Consider the following 24,251-nt stretch of genomic DNA (forward strand, 5'->3'; position numbering starts at 1 on the left):
AAAAAATGCAGCTCAAAAAACCCTTAAATGGATGGTCTGTAGACTCCACTCAGTAGAATTGGTTCTCAGAAGATAGGGGAGCGCAGATATCAGTGTTATATATGAAAGGAATAATAAAAAACAACATAGTGCAAATAAAGTTTTTAAACCGGGACAAATGTGCTTAAAGAAGTTCTTACAGATGGAAAATCATATGGTATCAGAAATAAAAAAAAGCACCCCCAAAACGGTGGCAAATTCTTGACTCTGTATGAATATGAATGCAGTTCCCCACTAGGATATGGTGCAGGTGTAGTGCGGTCTCACTCAGATGGTAACATCAATGATGGTGTTGGCATAAGTAGAAAAGAAGCCGACAATAGTGTAATCCAGTATAAAATATATTAACCTTTATGGAGAAGTAAAATCAACACTTACATAGTGTCATAGGATATAAGACACATACAATACACGTGTATCCAGCTCAGGTACTCTCTGCTGCCTCCGTCTCAGACCTCTCCATCGTGACGCGTCACTTCTGGCCTGTGACGCGTACTGGATCCTGGATGTTCCCGGATGAAGGAGGATCTTGGCTGCAAGCTCTGCTCTGGTGGTGCGGATGGGAGTCCTCTGGAAACACCACGGAAATTACTGTACGCGTTTCACTTGTGTAAAGTTTCGTCAGGAGTCATGGAAACTAGTGGGTTTGGCTTACTACTTATACCCTAACTCAACCTAATTGGCTAATCAATCAACACACATGGACTGTGTAAAAGTATATATTAACAGATAAGGGAACATCCCAAATTTCCCAAAAAGCAATAAATAACAAACTAGAATGTAACACACAAAATTATTTTATACTTAAAAAGAATGCTAGAAAAAACTAACATGTGATCCTAAATGATGATAAGTGAGCCTGGTCCTCTGGAAAAGATACATTGATGACGTGTTTTTAATTTGGAAAGATGATGAGGGTGAATTGAATAGGTTTTTTGCATATATGAATAACAATGAGTTGAATTTGGGATTTATCTCTAAGGCCAGGGCCATGGTAAAAAAAACTTTGCTGAGCCGCGCTGAGTCACGCTGAGGGGAAACATCATCCCTAATGAGCACGGCTTTAGAAGGCGCTTGCGCACGCTTCCGAAGGCGTTCGGAGGCGTGTGGAATTGCAGCCGACAGCACAATTTAAGTTTTCCCGCTGAGGGAAGCGCAGGGCCGGTCACGTGACCGCCAAAAGCCAATGGCAGTCCGGGACGTCAGCGCCGTGACGTGGCGCGCTAGCCCCGCCTCCTGCCCCGCTTCCCACCCAGCTCCCACCCGGATGACAAGCACGCACGCTGACGCTCATGCAGGGACACAAAAAAAGCTCCTGCTTGAGCAGGAGAGCATGAGCGTCAGCGCTGCTCAGCGCTTTTAGTGACAAATGTCATGTCCGAAGCATAAGTATTGGCCACATTTTTTATTGGGCCCAGGATTGGTACTGCAGGCCAGATGGGGCCTCCGGACACTCATGGAAACCACCGAGGACGCCTGCACTCATGGGACCAAGCAATAAGAAATTATCTTGTAAGTTAGGGTTATTTCCATCTTAGTTGGGGCTGTGGTTTTTATATACTGCGCAATTGGTGTGTCTCTTTTTTATTCATTGCAGAGAACATCTGGGGCCATTCTGAAGATCATCAAAGCCACTCTGAAATGGCATTGGTTAACCCACCCATTGGCAGGACTGTCTTTTCCATCAAGGACTGTATCTTGGATCATGGTATTGTGGACTTTAACCCATTAGCGCCGGGACCTAGCTTTTTGTATTTTCATATGTTATGTTAGATTTGGGACTGTCTATTGTTTGCTGTCCCCTTGGCAGCTGATTCACATATTTGTTATATCACACACATTTTGTTTGATATCTATATCACATTAGCCTAATTGGATCAAGCGCTGATAGAGAGCGTTATTAGTTAGTTTGTGGTTTATTTCGATTGTTCTATCACTCTCTCAGCAGCTGATTCACAATGGCACTTTTCACTAATAGAGATCTGAGAGGTCTTAATTTAGAAAGCTTTTTTACTATCAATGATCCTATGGATCCTGATAAGGAGAGTCTTGACACGTTATTCATTAAATTAGAGAAACTTTTAACACTAGAAATGAGACAGAAGAGAATACCTAGAGGGCTCAGGGTGTTAAAGCCCCCCACCTCAGATCAAGACGATGAGAAGTTTTAAAAGGAGTGGAATTTTATATTGAATACTTGTTCTGTGGACCTTATGTTATTACTTATTAAGCAGAGAGCCAGTACTTTAGAGAGTCTGGATAAATAAATTAACCTTATCAAGGAACAGCTAGAACCTTCTATGGAGATGGCAGAATATAAATTATTAGAGGATAAGGTAATTTCAAGATTGGATAAAACAAAGGGAGGGTTAGGGAGTGATCACAGGGCCACACTAATTGAGTAAAGTGAGAAGGTAAATAATAATAATGGTAATTGTAAATGTGGGTGCAAACTGTGAACTGAAAAGTGAATCAGGCAAAAAGAGGGGGAAGGGGAACACAAAATGAATGAGACCCCTAAAAAATTCACTAACTGCACACCTACATATTATAAAATCTAACTTTTAATAAATTTACTTAAAACATATATTACCAAACGTAATGTACTAAGTGTTTTTTAAATAATGAATTAAATATTCAATAACGTGCAACCCTGTCAGATGAATGTATGATTGTACAAACCCAAATGTAATATTCCTGGGTTTGACAGGACAGTGGATGCTGAAAGTCAGGGTGTTAACCCCTCTGGAGTATATATGCAGACTGTAGGTAACCGTATCCTACTCAGTGAGCCTTTAACTGGTCACAGACTCAGCAATCCTGCAATGTTATATATAGCAGCGAACACCTATGTGTTAAGTGCATATGCTTGAAAAGTGACGCTGATACAAACACAATCAATCCACAATACCCTCAGTATAGTTAGGCTGGAACTCGCAGTGCCATTGACATAGAGTTTCTCAGCAAAGAGGCTCAGATTGTGTATATATCATGTATTGTGTATAGCAGGGAAGCAGACTCACTGCCCAGTGAGCCTTTAACTGGTCACCGACTCAGCAATCCTGCAATGATATATATATAGCAGCGAACACCTATGTGTTAAGTGCATATGCTTGAGAAGTGACGCTGATACAAACACAATCAATCCACAATACCCTCAGTATAGTTAGGCTGAAACTCGCAGTGCCATTGACATAGAGTTTCCCAGCAGAGAGGCTCAGATTGTGTATATATCATGTGTTATGTATAGCAGGAAAGCAGACTCACTGCCTGTTGTTATATTTATCAAGCTAATGCTGTCTGCATAGATAAAACCAGGAGACTTAAGGCACTACATTAAAACAGCTCCAAGTAGGAGACTGACACAACTGCGCGTCCAATGCGCGTTTCCCTCCAGCAAAGGAGCTTCTTCAGGGACAAATTATTATTACTGGGGGAGAGGGGACTGAAACCTTTTATACCCTAGCAGTACCTTAATTGGTCATTAATGATTAGCAGCTGTTGCACATAAACAGTGCATCATAAACCTAAATACACCTCCTAAACACACATATAGCCATAGTCAACAGTAAAGACAATTAACTACAAATTCTGATGATAAAGTGGCTTTTTATTATATTTGGACAGTTGTTTTTAGTGCTTATAACTCACCTATAAAATCGCTGTTTAGAACTGCACTGCGCATGTGCAGGGTGTCAGTAAATGAAGCAGAACCCCCTAGTCCTAGTGCGCATTCATCTGACAGGGTTGCACGTTATTGAATATTTAATTCATTTTTTAAAAAACACTTAGTACATTACGTTTGGTAATATATGTTTTAAGTAAATTTATTAAAAGTTAGATTTTATAATATGTAGGTGTGCAGTTAGTGAATTCTTTAGGGGACTCATTCATTTTGTGTTCCCCTTCCCCCTCTTTTTGCAAGATTGGATAAAACTGAAAAGGAAGTTAAGCTTACAAAACTTAAAAAAATCGCAAGACTATGATGAGAACAGACAGAGAAATTGGAAAACAGAAAAAGTGATTACAATTAGTGAAGTAGAGATCAGAGGGCACGAGGTAGTTCCTGTTGAAACCAATCCTAGAGAGAGGATTGACTCCACTAAAAGTGAAAAATCTGACGTTGAAGCAAAGGAGGTAAAGGGTGGAAAGCCTCTTAAAGACAAACCCAACACTAATCCAACACCTAATCCCAATAGGAATAAAAAGAAAGGCACTCGGTATGAGAAGACTAATTTTAGCGATAATGGGAGCCACCCCGTTGACCGTCACCCCACAAATTATCATTATAGGGATAGATCCCCGATTGATAGACCCCATGATTCAACTAACTCTAGACAAAATTCTTTTTTAGACCATCGCCAGGGCCGAGCACCATTTCAAGAACGGTGGAGAGGCCCCAGGGGCCAATCAGGGAGACAAAATCCTGTAAGAATAGAAAAGAAAAGGTCAAGAATGGAAGAGTCAGAGGAAAGAGAGGAGGGTCAAGGAAGAGAAAGAGAAAGAAAAAGATCAGACAGAGGAAGGGATTGGTAAAAAGTAACTTATTTAATATAAGTGATACCCACCTCCAAAAAGTAGAACTTGATGTCCTTTCTAGGGGCCTAAATTTTGCCCCTGTAAATGGACCGAATATGTTCAACACCTTTGTAGACGTACACAAATTTCTAAGAAAAATTACCCTGAAAAAATATTTCATGAAGGATGCTGTGACTAGATCAGTGACTGCGCCGGGTCCTAATGACTTGACGGCTAAGCCACCAATCACACCCTTCATAAAACCGTCAACATTCTATCCAAAAGCGGTGAAGGGGAATTACATTGATACGTTTGCAGAGATGGTGATCTCTGATCTAGAGAAGGCAAGCCTGAATTTTAAATGTCCTAGGCAAAATTTGAGTAGAGAAGAAAAAGATGCGGTCGAATCCCTTGAGGGCAATAAAAATATTGTCATAAAGGCGGCGGACAAAGGGGGAGGGGTAGTTGTGATGAACACCTCCTATTATAAAGAGGAGTCATTGAGAATTCTAAATGATAGCACCACTTACCAGAGATTGAAGATTAACCCAACAGATCTCTTCAAAGAGGAATTGGTGTTATATTTAGATCAAGGATTTCGGGATGAGATTATCACCAAACGAGAACTGGAATTCCTGACTATAGAACAACCCAGGATTCCAGTTTTCTATTTCATCCCGAAAATCCATAAAAGTTTAACTAGACCCCCCGGAAGACCCATAATTTCTGGGATCCGTTCCCTTACATCAAATCTCTCTCAATTTCTGGACTTTCTCCTCCAGAGGTATGTCATACAGGTCCCTTCATATCTAAGAGACACGTCACATGTATTGACCACACTTCAAGAACTTGTGAGGACTGAGGAATGCTGTTGGGTTACATGTGACGTGGAATCACTTTATACAGTGATAGATAATGAGATGGGACTAAGTGCCATAAAGAGAGTTCTAGAAAGGGACAGTACTGTGGATGAAAAACTAAGATTGTTTATTCTAGATGGAATAAGATGTATCTTGACCCACAACTATTTTTGCCATGACCGTGAATTTTACCTCCAGACATGCGGCACCGCGATGGGAACCAGGTTTGCACCAAGTTATGCGAATTTATTCATGTCCATATGGGAGGAGGATAATATATGGACCTCCAACCCATTTGGTGCAAACCTGGTGCTTTGGAAAAGATACATCGATGATGTGCTGTGTGTCTGGAAAGGTTCACCTGAAGAACTTGTTTGTTTTAAGGAATATCTTAATAACAACGAATTAAATCTGAGGTTTACCTTTAGTCACGATAAAACAAGTATTAACTTCCTTGATCTTTCTCTGTATATTGATAAGAATACCATTGAAACAAAAACCTATCATAAGGAAGTAGACGCCAACACTTATCTATTGGCATCCAGCCACCATCACCCCAAGTGGCTACAAAACATTCCCAAGGGCCAAGCACTAAGAATTAAGCATAATTGCTCCAATGATAAGGTATATAAACATCAGAGATAAAAGAAAAAGACAAAAAAAGCGCAAAACGCAAATGGTGAAGTATATCAAAATTAATGATTTAGTGAAAGAGAGGTAAGTATTCTGCGTACATCATAAATGAACATTAATCGCATTCACGTGTGATATTACACGAAGTTACCGCACAGTTGTCATCAGAATTGGTGGTCTCAGAGATGTAGCCCCAATGGATCGTTTCCTGCTGCTATTCAGACGTCATCTGCATCTCACACGACGGCGTCCTGTAGTCAGCATCTAAGGTGCTCCAGAGATCTGAATCGACACACCACTATAACGTCCTTTCTGTACTGTGTACACGTCACAGCAAAGTGTCTCTATTGCAAGGCAGAAGTCTCTGTAGCTGGTAACACGCACCGGTGGAGATGTGCACTCACTGTAGGGAGGCGATCGGCACACAGCGGTAGTGTTCAGCCTTGATGATCGCGCACTCCAGTGACGTCACCCGTAGTGCGCAAAGCAATGCGTAGCGCACTCGAGCAGATAAAAGCACCGTGACCGGGCAGATAAAAAACGTGAACACAATAGCGCTCAGATGAGCATAAGCAATCAATACTAGTACTACAATTTAAAAGGTACCAAGTGAATAACAACAATTAATCCAACGTGTTTCGAAGCTGTAGACGCTTCTTCTTCAGGGATAAATTCAATGGCACTGACCCCAAGCACTAAATACACACACCGCTATCATTATTGGTCAGACAATAAAGGCCAATGGCCAATCGGTGTATCAGCTCTGCGCTAGGTGCGTGACATTTAATCGAAATACATATTAAAATATTTTTATTATTACACATCTTTAATCAATAATCTCTGCAACGAAATAAAAAGATAAAAAAAAGGAAAACATGTTAGAGTTTATTTACGCAATGCATGTCTCTAACTTAGCATCAATACTAAAACAACATATAGAATATACATAAAATTAGAGAATAATCCCTACAAACTTGTTCAATGGAATTAACTGAATAGAGCATAGAGATTTTAACATCCATAATTTCTAACATCTAATAGGTCTAAACCCCTAGTAGAATGCCCACACATCCAGATCTTCTGATCATTTGAAAAGGGAACTAGAAAGAGTTCAGCTCATTGACCGTAATGATTTGCTGACCCAAAAATCAAAGGGTACAAATAGGGATACAACAAAGAAAGTTGATGTAGCATTTGTGACAAATTACAACACAGCCTATAAAACAATTGAGAAAGTGGTCTCTAAACACTGGGATATTCTGAGCAATGACCCGATCTTGGGTGAACATTTGGTCAAGAGACCTAGGTTCATCTATAGAAAAGCTTCAAATTTAAAAAACATTTTAGCTCCTAGTGATATTGGGCACCAGACATATCCAATTCCTACTAAAAATTGGCTGGACAATAAACCTAAGGTAAATTTTAATTGTGCCAAATGTTCTGAGTGCAAGTATATCATACGAATCGTAAGACTTTCTTCTCTAAGAGAACAAAAGAGGTTTTTATTATAGAAGATTTTATAACCTGTGATTCAAATTACATAGTGTACCTATTGGAATGTACCTGCGGTTTACACTATGTGGTGAGAACAAAACGTAACCTTAAAATACGAATACAGGAACATATTCGTAATATAAAGAATGGTTTTGAGAAACATAGTGTCTCAAGACATTTCCTAACACACCATCAGAAAGACCCCTCCCTTTTCACTTTTATAGGTATCAAACATGTACCAAGAAATAGGAGGGGGGGGGACAGATTAAAAGCACTATCTGCCCAGGAATCTATCTGGATTCATAAACTAGATTGCATTGCCCCCAAAGGGTTAAATGAAGATCTGTATGTGTGGGCATTCTACTAGGGGTTTAGACCTATTAGATGTTAGAAATTATGGATGTTAAAATCTCTATGCTCTATTCATGTAATTCCATTGAACAAGTCATTACCTCCAGGTATAACGTTTGGAGGGATTATTCTCTAATTTTATGTATATTCTATATGTTGTTTTAGTATTGATGCTAAGTTAGAGACATGCATTGCATAAATAAACTCTAACATGTTTTCCTTTTTTTATCTTTTTATTTCGTTGCAGAGATTATTGATTAAAGATGTGTAATAATAAAAATATTTTAATATATATTTCGATCCAATGTCACGCCCCTAGCGCCAAGCGGATACACCGATTGGCCATTGGCCTTTATTGTCTGACCAATAATGATAGCGGTGTGTGTATTTAGTGCTTGGGGTCAGTGCCATTAAATTTATCCCTGAAGAAGAAGCGTCTACAGCTTCGAAACGCGTTGGATTAATTGTTGTTATTCACTTGGTACCTTTTAAATTGTAGTACTAGTATTGATTTCTTATGCTCATCTGAGCGCTATTGTGTTCACGTTTTTTATCTGCCCGGTCACGGTGCTTTTATCTGCTCGAGTGTGCTCCGCATTGCTTTGCGCACTACTGGTGTGTGCCGGTCGCCTCCCTACAGTGAGTGCACATCTCCACCGGTGCGTGTTACCAGCTACAGAGACTTCTGCCTTGCAATAGAGACACTTTGCTGTGACGTGTACACAGTACAGAAAGGACGTTATAGTGGTGTGTCGATTCAGATCTCTGGAGCACCTTAGATGCTGACTACAGGACGCCGTCGTGTGAGATGCAGATGACGTCTGAATAGCAGCAGGAAACGATCCATTGGGGCTACATCTCTGAGACCACCAATTCTGATGACAACTGTGCGGTAACTTCGTGTAATATCACACGTGAATGCGATTAATGTTCATTTATGATGTACGCAGAATACTTACCTCTCTTTCACTAAATCATTAATTTTTTTTTTTTTAATATTTTTCCTTTATTGTTGTCTTTTGATGCACTGACAGGTATAACAATCACAACATGGCAGGACAGTTTATAAAAAAAAAAATACGGGCACATGACAGGGCGGTATTCGGAGACACACAATAAACCTTTTTTCCATTTACAGTGGTGAAAAGAGAGGGGATGACGAGGGGCGGGTGGATAGTTGGGAGCGACATGGGGAAAAAGCGGAGGGGTGAGGGGAGGGGGGGGGAGGGGATTGTGGCGGGGAGGGGCGCATCGGCCCTCGACCGCAAGGGTATTAGTGTTGGAGTAGGGCTTGCATCAGTGTCGGGGCCCCTGACCCCGGCCAAGGCTCCCAGGTTCTATAAAATTGAGGCATTCTTTGCTTCAGCATGGCTGTCAGTCTCTCCATGTTCATGACCCTGTCTATCCTTGTAATTACTTTTCTCCTGGAAGGGGCCTTAACTTGTTTCCAGGCCGCAGCGATGCAACATCTGGCGGCTGTAAGGATCGCCGATGAAAGTCTGGCTATAGGGGCAGTGAGGTCTTCAATTGGTTTCCCCAGCACGTAGGTCAGGGGGTCCAAGGGGACCTCCACGTCCAAAGTCTCAATCAGGAGGCTCTGGATCCGGATCCAGAACCTCTGGATCTCCAGGCATGTCCACCAAATGTGGGGTGTGTCACCCCTTTGACCACATCCCCTCAGCACACGTCTGAGGTGCCTGGGTAGATCTGGCTCAGTCTACTCGGGGTCAGGTACCATTGGAATAAGATTTTGTAGATATTTTCCTTCGTGACTGAGCAAATTGATGTTTTGGTAGCAGCCTCACAGACATCCTCCCAGACCTCCAGGTCTATGGGGGTGTACATGTCCTCGCTCCATTTTTGCATATAGGAGTGAGTGGGGGGGGATTGAGCTGCCTCCAATATTTTGTATACCTCAGAGTTTAGGCCCTTCTGATACTCCCCTTTGAGACATAGGGTCTCGAATCTGGAGCGCGCTGGGAATTTTAGGCTAGGGGATTCGGCTCTCAGGATGTGCCTAATCTGCAGGTATTGAAATATGGGGAGGTCAGGGGACGATAATTTATTCCTAAATTCTTGAAAGGGCAAGACCTCATCACTTTACAGCAGATCCGCAATCACTCTGATATTTAGGCCCTGGAATTGGCCGAATTGGGTACGGGAGCAGCTGGGTGGGAAGTCCGGGTTCCCGAAAATGGGGATGAGTTGTGAGAGGGATGAAGCTAGGCCATGTTTCCCTTTGGTTTTAATCCATGTCGACCATGTGCACCTCATTGCCCCGAGGTCGAATCTCAGGGGCTTTCTGCTTTTGTGGGTCTGAGACCATAGTAGAGCCGAGAGGGGGGTGGGGGACGCGTGGTGCGTCTCTATTTCTAACCAGCAATTAGAGGTCGGGGGGTTGTTCCATACCACCGCCTGCCTCAGCTGGGCCGCCTGGTAATATCTGACTACATCCGGGGCCCCCAGGCCCCCTCTCGTCTTTGACGCCAAAAGCACCGATCTCGGAACCCTAGGTCTTCGTTGCCGCCATATAAAGCGGAGAATGTGGGCTTGGATATTTCGCAATTCCGCTAGTGGGACAGGGAGGGTCTGAAAGTAGTAGAGTAGTCGGGGGAGGACATTCATTTTGGTGGACACAATTCTTCCAAACCAAGAGATCTGATGGGCATGCCAGGCCTCCAGGTCTCTCTTGATCTGGCGGAAGAGAGGGGGGTAGTTGGCATGATACAGTGAGCTGTACGAGCTCGCTATTTTTATCCCTAGATATTTGATATGGGAGTTATTCCACTTGTATTTAAAATTATTTTGTAAGAGTTTCCATGTAGGGTCTGGGAGGGAGATGTTGAGGGCCTCTGATTTGTCCGTGTTTATTTTGTAATCAGACACTCGACTAAATTGGTCCAAGAGTTTCTCGAGGTTGGGGAAGGAAGTGTGCGGTTCAGTCAAGGTTAGAATAACATCATCCACAAACAGGGATATTTTGTATTCCCTGTCTGCGATTGGAATGCCCTTTATGCTGGGTTCAGCTCTGATCCTAGCAGCTAGTGGCTCTATGGACAGGGCAAATAGTAAGGGGGATAGGGGGCAACCTTGCCTGGTACCATTTTTGATCGTTATTGGGTTGGAGAGCCCACCTGGGAGTTTTAAGAGAGCGGTAGGGTTGATATAGAGGGCTCGCACCCCTTCGAGGAATGGGCCTGAGAAACCAAACCGGAGCATAGTTTGGTCTAGAAAGGACCATTTGATTCGGTCGAAAGCCTTTTCGGCGTCAAGACTTAGAATCAAGGCCCGGGACTGTTTGAGATGCACATGGTCTATAATATTAATAATTTTGCGGGTATTGTCAGAGGCCTGTCTTCCTGACACAAAGCCCACCTGGTCTATATGAATCAGTCTGGGGAGAATAGGGTTCAGTCTGTTTGCCAGGATCTTACTGAAAAGCTTGAGGTCAGTATTGAGTGAGTAGGGATATCCTACCCTCCTTATGAATGATGGCAAGGTTGGCTGCTGATATTGTGCTTGGGATCGGTTCTCCTTGGAGGAAGGAATTGAACATTTCCAGGAGATAAGGGGAGAGGGATGCTGCGAATTTCTTATAATAAGCGTTGGAGAACCCGTCTGGCCCGGGAGTCTTAGCTATTTTAAGTGAAGAGATGGCTTTAGATAGCTCCTCTTGAGTTATATCCTGGTTCAGGAACTCAAGCTCCTCCAATGAGAGGGCTGGGAGGTTACATTGGGTTGGGTACTCCGAGGCCTCCTTGGCGCTATCGTGTTTCTGACTGGGGGGGTCGAGATTGTATAGGTCAGTGTAGAATTCTGCGAATTCTTGCGCTATTTATTTTTCGTTATACGTTATCTGACCATTTTTTGTCCTGATTTTCGTGATCTGGGCCTTGGTCCTAACGCCTCTTAATTTCGAGGCCAGGAGCTTATCCGCCTTATTGCCCCTATCGTAGAACTTCTGGTTAGTCCATTTCAACGCTCTCTCTACCTCGTCAAGCTGCAGTACTTTTAGTTCCGATCTTGTCTTATCAAGGGTTCTAAGCATTTTTTTCGAGGAGGACTGCTTATGTTGGAGTTCTAGGGCCAGAATATTTTCAGTGAGTTCTTTTTGTGCTTTTTGTTTCAATTTTTTCTTATAGGAGGCTAAAGAGATAAGGTCTCCTCTGATGGTGGCTTTGTGCGCTTCCCAGAGCATTTGCTGCTGCCGAGACCGAGCCTTTATTTATTTGGAAAAAAAGTGCTTAGTTTTTGTTTGATCGTTTTGACCACCTGCGGGTCATTAAGGAGCGAATCGTTGAGTTTCCATTTGTACGCAGAGGTTTTGACGAACGGCAGAGAGAGAGTGAGTTCGATAGGGACGTGGTCTGACCAAGTAATTGGGCCTATGTTAGAGTGGGAGGATGCCTGGAGAACATTATTGGCACCTAGAAAGTAGTCGATCCGCGAGTAAGACTGATGGGGGGCTGAGAACAAGGTGTAGTCCCTCTGGCCCACGTGCTGGGCCCTCCAGATATCCAACAGGGAATAGTTTTTCAGGATTTCTCAAAACTTTTTGGCCTTTTTCTGTATCTGGGCAGAGTGCGGGGTCGCTAGTTGACAGGATTTGTCTTGGTCTGGGCTTAGGACCATGTTTGCGTCTCTGACTAGTAGTAGAGAGGAGAGCACTGATTGGTCTAATGTTCCAAGGAGGTTCTGGAGGAATTGGGTCTGATTTTCATTGGGGACATATACAGTAGCGACAAAGTTTATTCGAGCAAATGCCGCTCGGCAGGATACGTGGCGGCAGCGTGGAGAAGCGTTGGGAAGCGGCTCGTTCGCGTGACGTCGGTGACGTCACAGTCAAGCGAGCGCCCGGCTTCCCCGGCTTCCCCGGCTTCCCCGGCTTCCCCGACTCCCCTGAAGGTTTGAAGTGAGGTAAGCGGGGGAGCGGGGAAGCAGAGGGGCACAGCAGGCGCAGCTAGAGGGTCGGGAAGATGTTTAAATTGCGCGCGGATTGGAGGGGGGGGGGAACGGAGGGGACGCGGCTGGATGCGGCTGATGTGCTGACTTTCCTCAGCACCAGCCGTAGTAAATCCCGGTGAACCGGCGGCATTTGCTGCAATAAACTTTGTCGGTGCTGTATGTTTAGGATGGCTATAGGTGATCCTGACAGTGTCCATTGGAGTAGTAAGTACCTTCCTTCTTGGTCTTTAGTTACCTTTGTTGGGGCGAACGGGATGTTATTCTTAATTAGTATGGCCACACCACGTTTTTTGGTGGGGGAGGATGTGTAAAACGCTTGGGGGAACATATGTCTGAATGTGTTAGGCGGGTCTGGGGTATTGAAGTGTGTTTCCTGGATACAGATTATATCGCCTTTAGTTTTTTTTAGTTCTTGTAGGGCTAATTTGCATTTTCGGACCGAATTGAGGCCCTTAACATTGAGGGAGATGACTTTAATTGACGCCATTAGGGGGGGGGGGGGCGAATCCAGGGGGTAAACCCCTGGCCCCGAGTTGTTCCCACGTCGGGGGTGAGTAGAACCTTAGAGCACGGGGGCGGCGGGGACTTCAGATAATCCCTTAGGGGGCCTCTGACAGAGGTCTGGGGGGGGAGGTGGGAGGGGAGGAAGGGGGGGAGGACACAAAAGGGCAAAAAAGAAAGTGGGCTATCCGGGAGCCCAAAAGAGATTCCGCTTGACACCATTGTGGCAAGGGAAGGGGGCAAAAACCCCTGGAGACCTTTCCGGGGCGTCAAACACAGGGTGGGGCCAGCGAACGAGGTCCAACACCCTCGCTGTTTGATGGAGGGGAGGGGGTCCTGGATGGGAGGCTGTGTTTGGTTCATAGACAAGAGTACATAACATTATGAGGAAGGGAACTCGTCAGTTTTGTGAGGTACCGGGATCTGGGCGATTTTTTGGCCCTGGATATCGGGGGGGAGGGGGAGGGGAGAGGGGAGGGGAAGGGGGGGAGGGGAGGGGAAGGGGGGGAGGGAAGGGGAAGGGGGGGGAGGGAACGGGAAGGGGGGGAGGGAAGGGGGGGGGAGGAGAGGAGGGGAGGGGTACACCTCGGAGCACAGCGGAATCACAAACGTATACAGTGCCTATACAGTGCTCCCAGCTACTGGGGGAGAGGGGGGGCACCTTAATAGACAAACTCGCAGACCTATATAGTGCTCATACATTGTTCCTAAATCCTGCATAGACAGTATTGCATATATATAGGGGGGGGTGAAGGGGGGAGATGGAAGGGGGGGGAGGAGGGGAGGGTAGGGAGGGGGTAAGAGAGGGGGGGGAGAGGGGAGGAGAGGGAGCGGGGTGGGGGGGGAGGGGGGAGGAGAGGGGGGGTGATGGGGGGAGAGGGGGGGGTGAGGGGGGGAAGGGGGGGGAGGTGGGGAGGGGGAGGTTATAGGGGGGTGAGGGCGGGGGTTGCCCTGGGGGAGCATCAACATCAGTGGCTCAAGCAGGCAGCGGGGGGGGGGGGCAAAGGTCTTAGTTGAGACGGGCTCTGGGTTTGTGCATGTAGAGACATTCAAGTATATTTTAGGTCTTTACATAGCGACATTGCAAATCATATCACATACCGGCTACATTTAAACCGAAGCCCTCGAACAGCCTGCAAGGTGGGGGGAGGAGGGAGGCGAGGGAAAAAAAAAAGGGGGGGGGAGAGCATATTTGGGCTGCGGATTGGGTTTCCCACAGTAGGGCTGTTCCCGCGTATTCAGGATTCATATGTCTCAACAAAGCAGTCGTATAACATGGGCCCAAAAATGGGTTTGTTCGTATAGTGCTAGACATACATGTTCTGGGTCCCGACCCCATTGCATTACAGTAGTGAGACAAACCGGAGACATAAATCACATTACTAGAACAACGTTAGGGGGGAGGGGAGCCGACCTTATCACAGGGGGAGATAGAGCGAGGTAGGGTTCATGTATAAATAGCAATACAGATATGCGGAAACTATTATGTAAACTCTAGTCCATTTTAGAAGATAATAGGACCTATTGGGGCATAATGGAGACCCCTCATGTGCGTTGAGGGCAAGCTGAACTGATCCTCGACCCGGCTTGTGGGAAAGGGAGGGGGGGAGAGGGGAGAGGGGGTTGCTGCCTGGGATCTATTCGGGGGCAGAAGGTGGGGGGGTGGCAGGGGGAAGGCCAGAAGAGTGCTTCCAGCCTAATTAGAGAAAGGGGGCATGGGCCCCTCTCATTGCGGATTGGGGAGAATCTGGGCCTAACGTGGGGGGGGGGGGGGAGGAGGAGGAAATAGGTGGGGAGCCAGGGTTCGTGCATACAACCTGTCCTCCGCGGTTCGGAGGGGAAAGAGGCACCGGGTATCCATCCCTGGAAAAGGAGCGTCTGAGAAAGTTCAGGGCGCCCACGGGCTCTAGCAGCAGGATCCGAGTCCCACCGGAGGGAGGCCGGGAGCAGAGCAGAGCATCTGGAACCTGGAGTGGACGACCTCCACGGGGCGAGACAAGCGGCGAAGGTTAGATGATTTCCGAAGCAGGCTGCTTGGTTTCAATGGGTGCAGGGAAGATTCCACTCACGTCAGGCAGATCGGTGGGGTAAGTGGAGAGATTTCCTGAGTTGAAGGAGGTGTGGGAGGGAGGAGAGGGGGGGAGCGGGAGGGGGGGGGTCAGGGAGAGGGGGTGGTGGGGGAGGCTGGAGGGGGGGAGGGGAGGGGAGTGGGGGGATGGAGAGGTGGGGGGAGTGGAGGGGGGGTATATGGGTGGTTGTGGAGGGGAGGGAGATGGGTGCTTAGTGTCATGGTGCCTTTGGACCAATAGGCGTGATGTTTTCGTGGCGGCCATCTTTAATGAATCCCTATGTCCACAAGCGCCTGGTTCCAGGGAGGAAGGCGAGGGAAGCTGATTCTGGACACCGCCTCTGTTTGAGGGCAGACGGAGGTGGAGGCATATCTTGTGGGGGTAAGCGGTCCGGGGGGTCGTCTTCAGTGATCGGACCATCTTGGGGGGACAGAGACTTTGAGGGGGGAGGGAAGGATCCCCTGCCGACATCTTTACTGTAGTGGGGGTTTCTTCTGGGTCTGGCTGCGCCTTCGGCTGGGCTTAGCGTGCGAGTTCAAGGGAAACTGCATGGTATGTTTGAGGGAGGGATATTGCCTTTGGGGCATGGTATGCGTAGGGCGCCGAAGAGGGCGCCCCCAGTTTTCTTCGAATCCGGGGGACAGTGGAACCATCAAGGTGGGGGAGGGGGGTCGATTAACGAAGTCTTTGGCTAGCCAGCCTCTCCGACGCACGAGGGGTGTCCTGGGGGTCCGATCCTGCAGCCGCACGAGGGGGAGCGGTTGTCCTTCTGTGGAGGGGGGATCCCCAAAGTTTTGAGGAAGTCCCTCGCATCCTCAGGGGCAGATATGGTGTAGTGGCGTCCGTTGCGGAGCACCACGAGCTTAAAGGGGAACCCCCAGCGATACTTAACCCCCTGGTCACGAAGGTAAGTGGTAATTGGTCTCATTGCGCTTCTTTTATTCACCGTCAGTCGGGAGAGGTCATTAAAGAGTTGGATGTCCACTCCATCCATCGCGACGGTACGCAGATCTCTGGCGGCCGCCATGATCCGCTCTTTCGCGGAGTAGGCGTGCATTCTGACCACCACGTCCCTGTGCCGGTTGGGGTCCGATGATTTTTGGCCCAGAGCCCGATGGGCACAGTCCATATGTAATTCGTGCTCAGATAGGTCAGGCACCAGTTGTAAAAATAGACTGCGGAGGTAGGGTTGTAGTTCCTCGTGTGAGACGGCCTCTGGGATATTTCTGAGGCGGATGTTCTGCCTCCTCTCCCTGTTCTCGAGGTCTTCGAGAGCGTTTTATAGGTCGCGGATCACATCCCCACATCTTGAGACTTCCTCGTGGGTCTCGGCCTGGGCGTTGGAGACTCCCTCCATTTTGGCCTCCAGATCCTCGGCCCTTTCTGTGAGGGCTCCCACCTCTGCTCGAATGATCTGTAGGGCCTTCTCTGTGTCCTCCTGTACCCCCCTTCTCATCTTGGCTATGAAGGAGTCAAAGAATTCTTTATTTAGGACCGGGGGGTCCATTTCAGGTTGGTCGTGTTGGCCGCTGTGCACCGCATGCTCCGGCTCCTCCTCGACACCATCTTGTGCTTCAGGGCTGAGGTATGCCTGGCGCGGGGCCGGGGCAAAGAACTTCGTGACCGGGTTTTGGTTTCGCTTTTGACCCTTCCCCGACATCTCTCTGATATTAGCGGCAGGGGTGGGTATCGAATTCGGGAAGTTTGGGCAATTGCTTTTTCTGATAGCTTTAGTGCGAGGGTGACGGGAGCTCTCCTCCTAGCTAACCATCTGCCGTGACGTCACCGGAAGTCTCCTAAATCATTCATTTTTATATACTTCACCATTTGCGTTTTGCGTTTTTTTTGTCTTTTATCTCTTAGTGCGTGGGAGTGATGAGCCACTCTATAATTATAGTATAGTATATAATTATAGCTGTATACGCTGACACCAACGGTTTTGTATGGTTTACACATTTTTTATCACTTCCACAGTAGGGTAGTGCCTTATATAGCACGATTTTTTGTTATATACAATAATATTATATAAGGATTAATTATATGGTGCACTGTTAGACATTGTTTTAACACGGTTTAGTTGTGTTTTGGGTTGCGCACTTTATTCTTTTTTATTATATAAACATCAGGTTAGCGAACTTAGGGAGAGATTCTTGGAGCGAGACTACAAGAAACGAGATACTGTATAGATTTAGCTATAACTGAGGTTGACAAAATAGACAGGAGAACCCTTATTTGTAAGGACTCAGCGAGATCTAAACCCCAAGGAAGGGACCAGTTCCCCATGTTTGTCACCCAATATAGTGGTTTGGCTCCCATCGTATCACAGGTTTTCAAAAAACATTGGGGCGTCCTTCAAAGGGATCCGATCCTTAAGAACCATCTCCCAGAAAAACCTAAAATAGTATATAAACAGGCCAGGAATTTAAAATCCCGTTTGTCCCCCAGTTGCCCTCTCGATAACCTTAGAGACCGCCATGTCACCTGGCTTAATAATTTAAAAGGGTACTATGTCTGTTCAAAGTGTATTGGATGCAAACATAGCGTTAAAAGCAAATGTTTTAAATCCAACGTTACTGGAATTTCTTATGATATAGAAACCTTTATTAATTGTAAGACTAATGTATTGTATTGTATGTCTTTATTTATATAGCGCCAAAAGTGTACTCAGCGCTTCACAAAGAATACAGTACAGGGAATTAAAATGATACAATAAGTGCAGCAAAATCACACAATAGGAAAGGAAATCCCTGCCCTGATTTTTGTGTGTATTTGCTGCAATGCCCATGTGGGTTACAATATATTGGCCGTAAAGGGAGACCCCTCAAACGGCGGTTTTCCGAGCACATCTATAACATCAAACGGGGTCTCGAAACCCATAGTGTCTCCAATCATTTCAGATTGAAGTACAATCAAAATCCGGAGGGCCTAACCTGCATGGGCATTGACAATCCGAAGCCTAGTTGGCGTGGGGGAGACAGACTTGGCATTATATCCAAGCGTGAGAGTTATTGGATATATGTTCTTAAAACTCTGTCTCCCCTAGGCCTTAATATAGACTTCGATTTAGCAGCATTTTTGAAAGAATCTTAGCTATTAGGATGTCTGGCTTTTAGCACATTTTTTCTAATTTTTTCACATTTTTTCTCATCTTGTATTCTTATTAAGTGCAATAAGTGACCACCACAATATCATTTTATTGTTCATTATATATTTTTAATGTTAAAATATGTTTTAGGATAGTTATGGCAATAAAGGTACACCTTAACCCCAGCAGCTTTCAGGTAACATTGTCAGCTAGCTAGTGTCCGTTTTGATCTGTCAAACTTAAGTTCACGCCAATTAGTGGGCATGTCTATCAATTACACTGCTTATATATAGAGTCCAGTGACCAAGCTCCCATTCCCCTGAGGAAGTGACATTGCGTCACGAAACGCGTAGGGAGGAGGAGCTTAGTATCCCACGTGTATGCCTCTCCACTGCTGTACCTTCCGGCGTTTGAGACTGACCCGCGCTGCTGACATCATCAATCGGCGAGTAGTGCACGACTGCGTGGGTCCCTTGTTCCAGCCGGACTGTAGCAGGTTGCGGACGGCATCCGTTGGTCACATTTGCTACCAATACAAATTGTAAGTATTGGTAGTATGTTTGTTTTTATGTAATAAAAGTGTAAGTACGTTTTTACACTAGGCTGTATTTATTTCTCTACACGCTTGCTGTGGAGGCTTATGCTGAATTCCTGAGGGCACTACCAAGTACAAGAGAAACTATCCGACTGTAACCACGTGGGGTTCGTGGATATTGAGGTTGGAACGCGACGTAGCACAGATTCTCTCCCCTGAATGTACAAGAAATTATCTCGTAAGTTAGGGTTATTTCCATCTTAGTTGGGGCTGTGGTTCTTTATATACTGCGCAATTGGTGTGTCTCTTTTTTATTCATTGCAGAGAACATCTGGGGCCATTCTGAAGACCATCAAAGCCACTCTGAAATTGCATTGGTTAACCCACCCATTGCCAGGACTGTCTTTTCCATCAAGGACTGTATCTTGGATCATGGTATTGTGGACTTTAACCCATTAGCGCCGGGACCTAGCTTTTTGTATTTTCATATGTTATGTTAGATTTGGGACTGTCTATTGTTTGCTGTCCCCTTGGCAGCTGTTTCACATATTTGTTATATCACGCACATTTTGTTTGATATCTATATCACATTAGCCTAATTGGATCAAGCGCTGATAGAGAGCGTTATTAGTTAGTTTGTGGTTTATGTACAAATCCTAATGGATTCAGAAACTTTTTCTTGCCCCTGTATATAGTCAAGTGATCTAAACTCCTTAAGAGCCAGGTAAGGACGGTTACACTACTGTAAATAGATGGCACTATGCAAATAAAATATACATACATACACACAGAACATATATACTGTACTATGCACGTATTGTAAAGGTTTGTACTAAAAAAAACATTCAAATATAATCTTAATACATACGCCCCTTGAGTTTTTCGGAAAAATAAATCTGGTGCTGTCTTTTACATAGTTTTTGACCAAGTTTTTAAATCAGAAAGACACTTCCCGCATGCAATAAAAAAAAGTATATCATTACCATGCAGCCTAACTCAGCATCGCAAGATAGAAAACAGGCTCCAGGGCACTCCAAAACGATCTGAGTCTCTTCTGAGTGTAATGAAAAAACTGTGGTCCCAGAGTTGAGTAAAGATGAAAAAATATTTATTGCAACATACAATGGTGAACAATAAAATACCTCCCACGCGTTTCAACCAACAACTGGTCTTTCTCAAGGAGTGCATGTTGCAAGAAATATTTTTTCATCTTTACTCGCGTCTTGGACGCTATAAAGATGGTGGCGACACTGGCACCCGATACTGGGGCCTGTAAATCGGGAAGTAGGGGTTCTCTGAGCCAGAAATCAATGCGGTTCAGCTCAGGGGACCCCCTGCTCCCGGACACTATTATTAAAATTTACATTAATGCAGCTTCATTACCATAGCGGCTATCCGCTACAGTAATGAATTATTGTTTATTGTTGTGTGTGTTTTGACAGTAGTGTACATGTATAGAGGGTCTCCAGGGCTGAACCGGATTGCTTCCAGCCTTGGGGACCCACTACTACAGGAGATACTGGCCCATTATGGGGTGCCGGTATCCCCTGCAGAATTTAAATCCCCCGGTCACGTGATGCGGAAGCTTTAAAAGTGCAGGGGATACCAGCACCACATTAACGGGGCCTGTATCTCATGAAGTAGGGGGTACCAGGACCTGAAACCAATGCGGTTCAGCTCCGGAGACCCCCTGCTTATGTACATTATTATTAACATGTATATTCTTAATGCACGGTCGCCTGTAACAGCCGTGCATGGAGATGCAGAATCTCCATTCAAATGTTCCAGAGGCTTTTTTTTCTATCAGCTATCACACTTGAACTTTAAGCACCATAGCAGGGGGGGAAGAAAAGCACGCACGATCGGGCAGATTTGAGCATGTCCGATCCCGAATGCGCTGAACACCTTAGTGAATCGTGCCTCTGGCTTCACTTTTTAGCGGACGTGGAAATTATTTTTTCGCGCCAGCGCAAAAGCTCACCGCTTAGTGCATAGCCCCCATAGTATTGAAGTAGTGGGTCTCCGAAGTTGAGCACTATTACTTCCATCCCTGCATTCGGATGTACTTATCTTCCTAGGTGGTGCTGGTAGCAACTCTTGGGTTCACTATATATGTGCATTTCAAAGCTGCTGGGCACTGCAGGCCCATAGGAAGCTGTGACGTCACCCGGATCGGCATCCTAATGGCCCATGTGAAGAGGAAGCTGAAAATTGTGTGAGATACTAGCACCCCCTTCAGAGGTAAGTATTTCCGGAAGCAGGGGGTCCTCAGAGCTGAAATTAATGGGGCTCAGCTCCGGAGACCTCCTGCTTCAATTCTGTATGACAACATGAATAAAGAAAATATTATAACTGCTTGGATTGCTGTTAAAGTAATAACAAGGTTGTAATCCTTATCTAATACTACAGAACGGATTTATTTTCAAAACATATATGTATTGCTTGGATTGCTTATTTAAATCCCAACTGGGCTAATTTCAAATGATGAGTCTTTCGCTAGCCACTTAAAAAGACACCAAGTAAACACTTGCTCATTGCGAACATGGATGCATTACAGTTAGTGGGTTTCTACGAGATTGAGATGAGATGCGTCGCAGGATTTCATTTTGAATTAGAGAGAGAGGGAGAAGAGGGAGGAGAGCCTGGAGCTGATGGGGATCCGATCGCGGCCAAACCACCTTGAAGGGCCTGACCAAGCATGAGATAATCAGTCAGAACAGATTGAGCTCAGCAGCTATTTTCGAACTCTATGGTGAGTTAAGAGAAGGTTTAGAAACCTTGACAGGCAGAGGTCGTGCAGTCTCTGGCCTTGTTAAAATGATGAGCTAATTACATTATCCTGCTTCTGCATCTTTTCAGACAACTAAAGGTTGTATATCACAGGTTGTATAGCACCTATGTCCAGGATTTATTCTATGCAGGTTTATTCACTGTATCTCACCTATATAAGGCCTGTTCCGTCTCATTTTATCTTAAGAAGCCGACGAGACAACATCGCCCGATGGATTACAAAGAAAGAAGATTTAAGAAAGAACATTGAAGAAAGAAGATTTTACCTGATGCTGAGGATCGCGGAGGATTGCTGAGGATGGAGTCGTGCACGCTGAGCTTCCAGATACACCGGGATTCAGAGGGTGAAGACATCTATAGGTAAGAAAAATATTGAATAAATGAATATATGTCATTTTTGTTTTTCAGGTTTTTTTTATTGTATTTTTACATTTTTATTTTTTTGCTTGTCTATTGACTGCTAATCTGTACCCCTTTAGGATATAGATAAATACTTTGACAAGCAATGCATTTTTTGGCATTTTGGTGTTTTTAATTATTTGTTATGTATTTGTAGGGCTTGTTTTCAATAAATGTTTAGATTGTTTAGGCATTTGATTTCTTTTATTGATGTGGGTTTTAAGCTTTTTATTTCTTTTATTCTTCTGGTGTTTTGGCATTTGATTTCTTTAATGTTGTGTTGTTTAGAGATTTGATTTATTTTATTGTTGTGTTGTTTAGAGGTTTGATTTATTTTATTGTTGTGTTTAGAGGTTTGATTTATTTTATTGTTCTGGTGCAGTTGTTTTGTTTAGGTTGCCTATTTGCTGCTATAGTGGCTAATCATGCCCATATTATATGGGCATGATGTACCACTGTGCCAATCAATGGGTAGAGGGAGGTGGGGGTGTTGTTGCCCCGGGGTGGGTAGTTAGGCCGCCCGGATGGGTAGCAAGGGAGGTGGATTAACCCCATAATTACAATAGCGGTTACTAATCGATACGGTGATTAAGGGGTTTGGGGCCACTAGATTGTATTTTTTATTGTTGTGTTCCTGCCAGCGGAGGACATGGACACAGAGGATCATGATGAGGATGACCTTCATCCTGGCAGGGGTAAGTGCAAGTTTTATTTACTTTATGCTGGCTGGATAATATTTTATTTTTAATGGGCAAATTAGCTATTATCCACATCTGGATAATAATAATTTTGCCCATTACTGTGCTGTATGTGTTGGGGGGGGGGGGTTGTTAGGGGTAGAGGAGGTGAGTTTTAGGGTTGTTGTGTTTTTTATGTTTATTGGAGGTAGAGGCTTTGGGTGAAGGAGGTAGTTGCCCCAAGGGTGGGTGGTTAGACCTACCGGGTGGGTAGCAGGATTGGTTAATCCCTTGGTTCCCACCACTATGGTAGTGAAGTGGTTAACAACTCCCGCAACCTTCCCGACAGGCCTAACCACCCTGGGCAACTACCCCCTTCATCCGTCCCCTCTACCCCCAATAAACAGGCTATTTAAGTTAAAATCCTTCATTGCCTTAGCGCCTAACCACTAAGGTAATGAAACTGTTTTTATTTTAATTTTAATACTTGTGTGCAATCAGGGGGTCTTCGGAGCAGAACCATGTTGATTTCAGATCCGGGGACCCCCTGCTTTCCGAGATATATGCCCTGTTATGGGGTGCTGGTATCCCCATGCAATGTTTAAATGTCCCGCGTCACGTGACCGGGACATTTAAAGGCATAGGAGATACTGGCACCCCATACCTGGGCTTGTATGTCAGGAAGCAGGGGGTCCCTGGACCTGAAATCAATGCTGTTCTGCTCCGGAGACCTCCTGCTCACTCACACTAGTATTCAAATTTGAATAAAAACACGGCGATCACCTGCGAGATCTGTGCAGGGAGAGGCGGTTCTTCCTGTGCCACTCAGATTGCAATAAAATCGCAGGGGGAGAATTTGGAAAAAATCTCAGGTGATTTTGCTGCTACGCCGAACAGTTTTGGCATTTTCCTATCGCATGGTTTGAGACGGGTTCAGATTCTTTCTGAATACCGTGATAACTCAAATTACAAAACACTCGGTGGGAACATGCCAAACCTTGTGAGATAGCAGCAAACTCATCGAAGCTACTACACCTTTATACAGGGATCATATCACAGAGCAAAACCAAGAAGTAAAACAAATTGTAATTTAGCCCATTGAAACAGACGTACACACAGTGAATTACAGTAAACAAGAGAAAACACACTTACTGGGTGTCTGGTTTCCCAAACTAACCTTTCCTAGTTGAAATAGCACAGAAAACAAAATCTTTACAAAGTCTTTCAGATGACCGGGACTATGCTCGAAAAGTCCAGGAACTGAAATCGGCATGAGGTTCCTGACGCCACCACATCATGGTACTCTTTTCGGCATGCAGTTCCAGCCACGACTGC

General features: G+C 45.1%; 1 long non-coding RNA gene across 1 annotated transcript in view; it reads left to right on the forward strand.

Moving 5' to 3' along the window:
- Nucleotides 1-24,251, forward strand: part of LOC142495634 (uncharacterized) — a 102,561-nt gene that overhangs the window by 67,515 nt on the left and 10,795 nt on the right. The gene's annotated exons all lie outside the window — the stretch shown is intronic.

The sequence above is a fragment of the Ascaphus truei genome, chromosome 5, assembly GCF_040206685.1.
Source record: "Ascaphus truei isolate aAscTru1 chromosome 5, aAscTru1.hap1, whole genome shotgun sequence".
Lineage (NCBI taxonomy): Eukaryota > Metazoa > Chordata > Amphibia > Anura > Ascaphidae > Ascaphus > Ascaphus truei.